General features: G+C 28.0%; 5 non-coding genes across 5 annotated transcripts; all 5 read left to right on the plus strand.

Moving 5' to 3' along the window:
* Positions 1 to 741: 741 nt before the first annotated feature.
* TRNAY-GUA (transfer RNA tyrosine (anticodon GUA)) lies at positions 742 to 826 on the plus strand. Its single transcript is given in 2 exon segments — positions 742 to 778; positions 791 to 826. It is a non-coding gene; the product is annotated as a tRNA-Tyr (tRNA).
* A 2,559-nt stretch (positions 827 to 3,385) lies between these two features.
* TRNAY-GUA (transfer RNA tyrosine (anticodon GUA)) lies at positions 3,386 to 3,470 on the plus strand. Its single transcript is given in 2 exon segments — positions 3,386 to 3,422; positions 3,435 to 3,470. It is a non-coding gene; the product is annotated as a tRNA-Tyr (tRNA).
* Positions 3,471 to 4,100: 630 nt separating this feature from the next.
* Positions 4,101 to 4,185, plus strand: TRNAY-GUA (transfer RNA tyrosine (anticodon GUA)). Its single transcript is given in 2 exon segments — positions 4,101 to 4,137; positions 4,150 to 4,185. It is a non-coding gene; the product is annotated as a tRNA-Tyr (tRNA).
* An 880-nt stretch (positions 4,186 to 5,065) lies between these two features.
* Positions 5,066 to 5,150, plus strand: TRNAY-GUA (transfer RNA tyrosine (anticodon GUA)). Its single transcript is given in 2 exon segments — positions 5,066 to 5,102; positions 5,115 to 5,150. It is a non-coding gene; the product is annotated as a tRNA-Tyr (tRNA).
* Positions 5,151 to 5,721: 571 nt separating this feature from the next.
* TRNAY-GUA (transfer RNA tyrosine (anticodon GUA)) lies at positions 5,722 to 5,806 on the plus strand. The gene is given in 2 exon segments: positions 5,722 to 5,758; positions 5,771 to 5,806. It is a non-coding gene; the product is annotated as a tRNA-Tyr (tRNA).
* Positions 5,807 to 7,785: the final 1,979 nt, after the last annotated feature.

Below are 7,785 nucleotides of genomic sequence, written 5' to 3' on the forward strand. Positions count from 1 at the left end.
ATCATGTATACATATGAAGTACTATATTACAAAACCGACCTTAGCTCATTTGGTAGAGCGGAGGACTGTAGTTGACACAGCAAATCCTTAGGTCACTGGTTCGAATCCGGTAGGTCGGATATTTTTGTTCATCCTTTTTAAAAAATATTCCAAACTAGTTCAGTATTATTTTGCAATATATATTTTATCATTTAAAAGGTCTTTGATGAAATCGAAAATCTAATAGCGTAAATTATAATTTGGTTTCTTGTTAAGAAATTAGGGTTGACTTATTTGAAAACCCGACCTAGATTTTGTTTCTTCAGACAGGTTTCACAACCAATATCGTATGAAATATTGCACTATGATATTGAAATCCAGTGGAGTTATTGATTTGTTGTCTCCCTTTGGCATGGTCTGAAATTGGGAATATACATAATCTAATTAGCATAATTTTCATCCTGCAATCATGACAAAGAAAACCATTATGGATATTATTTTTTGCCAACCATTATCAGAGGAATTATATTTTATTATAAGTTTAATTTAAACCTTCCTCCATTAAAATTTCATTAATATTTTGTAGATACATTGAAAAAATTAAAAGAGTTCAAAAGAAGCGTATACTTAGAAGTCTGTTTTTAGTTTTGGAATGATTTTGGGAAAAACAGATTTTGGGAAAACATTCTATTACTCGTGTGAAAGCTACAAAACTGTTGATTCTATTACCTTATATATCCATGCAAGAATTATCATATAAATCCGACCTTAGCTCAGTTGGTAGAGCGGAGGACTGTAGTGGATGCAGAATATCCTTAGGTCACTGGTTCGAATCCGGTAGGTCGGATACACTTCATGAAAATGATTTTTATTTCTATTTTGACAGTAGACATCGAAATAATGATGTGAAAATGTTGTTTCATAATATATGTTTATCTATCTCTAATGCATACTTATTTTTGAAGTCTTCATCATTATAATTTGGTGGCTTGAGAAACAGGTAAATGAGGTCTTAGGGTTAGCTTATTATATTTTTTCAAACATGATGAATAAAAAATACATTATTGAATAACTAAAATGTAGATATGATTTCCTTTGGAATATTGTTCTGCATGTGCCTATTAGTTGTCAACCTTCTCAATAAGCTAGTTTAGCCCATTCCTTTTCTTGCATGAACCTTATAGGTAATTTTAATTAAATAAAAAAGATCCTTACCATCATTATAACTTTCAAGGAAAAAAGTTAGGTGAATATATATAAACTGATATGTAATAATGTGATCGAGTGAATGCAACAAATTCTTTAACAGAACACGAATTGTTTAAATATAAGGTATCCCGAATAAAAACACAATTTTCCGGTTTTAGAAAATGGGTTTTACAAATTTTTAATACTCTTTGCACTAGGTTTAATAAATATAAAGTTTAGATTTCGAAATGGTAATTGTGGGGATGACTATTAATAATGTAACCTTTGCCCGTACAGATTTGAGTTCTGAAATTCATGCTTTTGATTAAATTACAACTTAAACAACATTTGAACCGAAAATTGTTCAGACATTTTTTATAAAATTCAGAAAACTTAAAAACAATACCGAAAGGCATCACTTGTGATTAATTAAATTCTTTATACAATGCTCGTTATATATATATATATAAGGATTGATAATCAAAAAAATTTGTTTCATCATGTATTACATATGAAGTACTATATTACAAAACCGACCTTAGCTCAGTTGGTAGAGCGGAGGACTGTAGTTGACACAGCAAATCCTTAGGTCACTGGTTTGAATCCGGTAGGTCGGATATTTTTTGTTCATCCTTTTTAAAAAAAATATTCCAAACTAGTTCAGTAATATTTTGCATATATATTTTATCATTTAAAAGGTCTTTGATGAAATCGAAAATCTAATAGCGTAAAATTAACATTTGGTTTCTTGTTAGAAATTAGGGTTGACTTATTTAAAACCCGACCTAGATTTTGTTTCTTTCAGACAGGTTTCACAACCAATATTCTGTATGAAATATTGCACTAATGATATTGAAATCCAGTGGAGTTATTGATGTTGTTTGTCTCCTTTGGCATGGTCTGAAATTGGGAATATACATAATCTAATTAGCATAATTTTCATCCTGCAATCATGACAAAAAAAACAATTATGGATATATTTTTGCCAACCATTATCAAAGGAAAAATTTATTATAAGTTTAATTTAAATCTTCCTCATAAAAATTTTCATTAATATTTTGTAGATACATTAAAAAATTAAAAGAGTTCAAAAGAAGCGTATACTTAGAAGTCTGTTTTAGTTTTTGGAATGATTTTGGGAAAAACAGATTTTGGGAAAACATTCTATTACTCGTGTGATACAAAACTGTTGATTCTATATTGTATACTTATATATCCATGCAAGAATTATCATATAAACCTTAGCTCAGTTGGTAGAGCGGAGGACTGTAGTGGATGCAGAATATCCTTAGGTCACTGGTTCGAATCCGGTAGGTCGGATACACTTCATGAAAATGAATTTGATTTCTATTTTTGACAGTAGACATCGAGATAATGATGTGAAAATGTGGTTTCATAATATATGTTTATCTATCTCTAATGCATACTTATTTTTGAAGTCTTCATCATTATAATTTGGTGTCTTGAGAAACAGGTAAATGAGGTCTTAGGGTTATGTTATTATATTTTTAAACATGATGAATAATAATACATTATTGAATAACTAAAATGTAGATATGATTTCCTTTAGAATATTGTTCTGCATGTGCCTATAAGTTGTCAACCTTCTCAATAAGCTAGTTTAGCCCTTTCCATTTTCTTGCATGACCCTTATAAGGTAATTTTAATTAAATAAAAAATAGATCCTTACCATCAATATAACTTTCAAGGAATAAGGTTAGGTGAATAAATATAAAACTAATATGTATAATGTGATCGAGTGAATGCAACAAATTCTTTAACAGAACCTGAATTGTTTAAATATTAGGTATCCCGAATAAAACACAATTTCCGGTTTTAGAAAATGGGGTTTACAAATTTTAATACTCTTTGCACTAGGTAAAAATATAAAGTTTAGATGTCAAAGTGGTAATTGTGGGGATGACTATTAATAATGTAACCTTTGCCCGTACAGATTTGAGTTCTGAAATTCATGCTTTTGATTAAATTACAACTTAAACAACATTTGAACCGAAAATTGTTCAGACATTTATTTATAAAATTCAGAAAACTTAAAAACAATACCGAAAGGCATCACTTGTGATTAATTTAAATCTTTATACAATGCTCGTTATATATATATATATATATATATATAATATATATATATATATATATGTATAGATTGATCAAAAAATATGTTTCATCATGTATACATGTGAAGTACTATATTACAAAACCGACCTTAGCTCAGTTGGTAGAGCGGAGGACTGTAGTTGACACAGCAAATCCTTAGGTCACTGGTTCGAATCCGGTAGGTCGGATATTTTTTGTTCATCCTTTTTTAAAAAATATTCCAAACTAGTTCAGTATTATTTTGCATATATATTTTATCATTTAAAAGGTCTTTGATGAAATCGAAAATCTAATAGCGTAAATTATAATTTGGTTTCTTGTTAAGAAATTAGGGTTGACTTATTTAAAACCCGACCTAGATTTTGTTTCTTTCAGACAGGTTTCACAACCAATATTCTGTATGAAATATTGCACTATGATATTGAAATCCAGTGGAGTTATTGATGTTGTTGTCTCCTTTGGCATGGTCTGAAATTGGGAATATACATAATCTAATTAGCATAATTTTCATCCTGCAATCATGACAAAAAAAACCATTATGGATATAATTTTTGCCAACCATTATCAGAGGAAAATGAAAATTTATTATAAGTTTAATTTAAATCTTCCTCATAAAAAATTTCATTAATATTTTGTAGATACATTAAAAAATTAAAAGAGTTCAAAAGAAGCGTATACTTAGAAGTCTGTTTTAGTTTTGGAATGATTTTGGGAAAAACAGATTTTGGGAAAAACATTCTATTACTCGTGTGAAAGCTACAAAACTGTTGATTCTATATTGTATACTTATATATCCATGCAAGAATTATCATATAAATCCGACCTTAGCTCAGTTGGTAGAGCGGAGGACTGTAGTGGATGCAGAATATCCTTAGGTCACTGGTTCGAATCCGGTAGGTCGGATACACTTCATGAAAATGATTTTGATTTCTATTTTTGACAGTAGACATCGAGATAATGATGTGAAAATGTGGTTTCATAATATATGTTTATCTATCTCTAATGCATACTTATTTTTGAAGTCTTCATCATTATAATTTGGTGGCTTGAGAAACAGGTAAATGAGGTCTTAGGGTTATGTTTATTATATTTTTTCAAACATGATGAATAATAATACATTATTGAATAACTAAAATGTAGATATGATTTCCTTTGGAATATTGTTCTGCATGTGCCTATAAGTTGTCAACCTTCTCAATAAGCTAGTTTAGCCCTTTCCATTTTCTTGCATGACCTTATTAGGTAATTTTAATTAAATAAAAAATAGATCCTTACCATCATATAACTTTCAAGGAAATAAGTTAGGTGAATATATAATAAAAATATTATGTATATGTGGATGGATGATGAATGCAACAAATTCTTTAACAGAACCTGAATTGTTTAAATATTAGGTATCCCGAATAAAACACAATTTCCGGTTTTAAAAATGGGGTTTACAAATTTTAATACTCTTTGCACTAGGTAAAAAATATAAAGTTTAGATGTCAAAGTGGTAATTGTGGGGATGACTATTAATAATGTAACCTTTGCCCGTACAGATTTGAGTTCTGAAATTCATGCTTTTGATTAAATTACAACTTAAACAACATTTGAACCCAAAAATTGTTCATCATTTATTTATAAAATTCAGAAAACTTAAAAACAATACCGAAAGGCATCACTTGTGATTAATTTAAATCTTTATACAATGCTCGTATATATATATATATATATATGTATAAGGATTGAATCAAAAAAATATGTTTCATCATGTATACATATGAAGTACTATATTACAAAACCGACCTTAGCTCAGTTGGTAGAGCGGAGGACTGTAGTTGACACAGAAAATCCTTAGGTCACTGGTTCGAATCCGGTAGGTCGGATATTTTTTGTTCATCCTTTTTTAAAAAATATTCCAAACTAGTTCAGTATTATTTTCCATATATATTTATCATTTAAAAGGTCTTTGATGAAATCGAAAATCTAATAGCGTAAATTAACATTTGGTTTCTTGTTAGAAATTAGGGTTGACTTATTTAAAACCCGACCTAGATTTTGTTTCTTTCAGACAGGTTATTTGAATGTTGTTTTCTCCCTTGGCATGGTCTGAAATTGGGAAATATACATAATCTAATTAGCATAATTTTCATCCTGCAATCATGACAAAAAACCATTATGGATATAATTTTTGCCAACCATTATCAGAGGAAAATGAAATTTATTATAAGTTTAATTTAAATCTTCCTCATAAAAATTTTCATTAATATTGTAGATACATTAAAAAATTAAAGAGAGTTCAAAAGAAGCGTATACTTAGAAGTTTGTTTTAGTTTTGGAATGATTTTGGGAAAAACAGATTTTGGGAAAAACATTCTATTACTCGTGTGAAAGCTACAAAACTGTTGATTCTATATTGTATACTTATATATCCATGCAAGAAATTATCATATAAATCCGACCTTAGCTCAGTTGGTAGAGCGGAGGACTGTAGTGGATGCAGAATATCCTTAGGTCACTGGTTCGAATCCGGTAGGTCGGATACACTTCATGAAAATGATTTTGATTTCCATTTTTGACAGTAGACATCGAGATAATGATGTGAAAATGTGGTTTCATAATATATGTTTATCTATCTCTAATGCATACTTATTTTTTGAAGTCTTCATCATTATAATATGGTGGCTTGAGAAACAGGTAAATGAGGTTTTAGGGTTAGCTTATTATATTTTTTCAAACATGATGAATAATAATACATTATTGAATAAATAAAATGTAGATATGATTTCCTTGGAATATTGTTCTGCATGTGCCATAATTGTCAACCTTCTCAATAAGCTAGTTTAGCCATTTCCATTTTCTTGCATGAACCTTATAGGTAATTCAATTAATAAAAATAGATCCTTACCATCAATATAACTTTCAAGGAAAAAAGTTAGGTGAATATATATAAAACTGTTATGTATATGTGATCGAGTGAATGCAACATATCTTTAACAGAACACGAATTGTTTAAATATTAGGTATCCCGAATAAAAACAATTTTTCGGTTTTTGAAATAAGGTTTACAAATTTTTAATACTCTTTGCACTAGGTTTAATAAATACTAGATTTTGACCCGCGCTTCGAAAGCGCGGGTATTATTTTTTCAATTTATGAAATATATTATTTGTTTGTAATATTGAACATATTTATTTTAGTAAAACTTTCTTTATAATAAATTTGACACACATAGTGTCTCTGGTAAACTATGTGTTTCTCTGAACTTTGTTTTATCCCTCTCCAATCAACATATCGAAGCGCGGATATTATTTTTACTTTTATGAAATATATTATTTGTTTGTAATTATTGAATGTATTATCTTAGTAAAAATTTCTTTAATAATAAATTTGACATATAGAGTGTCTCTGGTAAACTATGTATTTTCTCTGGCTTTATTTATTCCCTCTCCAATCAACATATTTATTTGGCTTGTTGTTAAAATAAATGATTTTAGAACGCAACTGTTTACTTTGATATTTTGTTTAAACAATGTGACATATTTCTGTATTAATTGTGTTCAATTAAATATTTACATTGTAATTTAAATTTGTATACAAATCAACATATTTGTGTAGTTTGTTATTAAAAAAATGATTTGAATCCAAATGTAAGTACTCTTATAGTGATTTTTTTCAGTTCATATAATTTTTTAAAATATATTTATTTCAACTGAACCAATTATATTTTGTTAAATTGGCCCGTGAAATTATATTTTTACATCGATATTCAAAAGATCTGGTAACTAACGATACTCAAAAGATCTGGACCGAATCAGGTTATATGGTTATTTTTGTTACAAATATCCGAACCCGTTTTAGATACATTGGTTATTTAGATATTTTTAGGTTCCTATACATCAGAAACGAATTCATCCAGATCTAGAATGATCCAACTCAAAATCCACACATAAGTTTTATAATATTCAAGCGGGACTTGGTTACCAAAAAAAAGGATACCGAAAGAACAACATTACTTAAATAGACAGATAATGTTCATGTCTAATGATTATATAAATTAATAAAAAACTTTTTTATGTGTTTTGCTAAATTAAGTGAAATAGAAAGAATTTTTTTATCAAGTAAAATAATTATATGGAGTGGAAATTAAGTGACAATAAATGTAGGACTTTTAAGTATTTTGATTTAAGTTATTATTTTATTCACAAAACATATTTTGAACTATGTTTTTGGGTACGTAATTTTCCACCGATTGTAACTAAAAAAAATATTTTAGTAAAATAAAATAAACCAAATGTTTAATCATATGTAAAACCTAATTATTAGCATTTTTTTTATTTTAATATTGCACAAAGTTAATATTGATTAACTAATAAATAAAAATATGCACTATTATTATTATGGTAATATAATTAATGATGTAATTATTATTAAGGTAATATAATTAATTAAATGTTAAACTAAGTGAAATATGGAAACACAATTAAATAGATACTACTATTCAAGTTTCCAAACACTCAT

This window comes from Raphanus sativus, unplaced genomic scaffold, assembly GCF_000801105.2.
Source record: "Raphanus sativus cultivar WK10039 unplaced genomic scaffold, ASM80110v3 Scaffold4258, whole genome shotgun sequence".
Classification (NCBI taxonomy): Eukaryota; Viridiplantae; Streptophyta; class Magnoliopsida; order Brassicales; family Brassicaceae; genus Raphanus; species Raphanus sativus.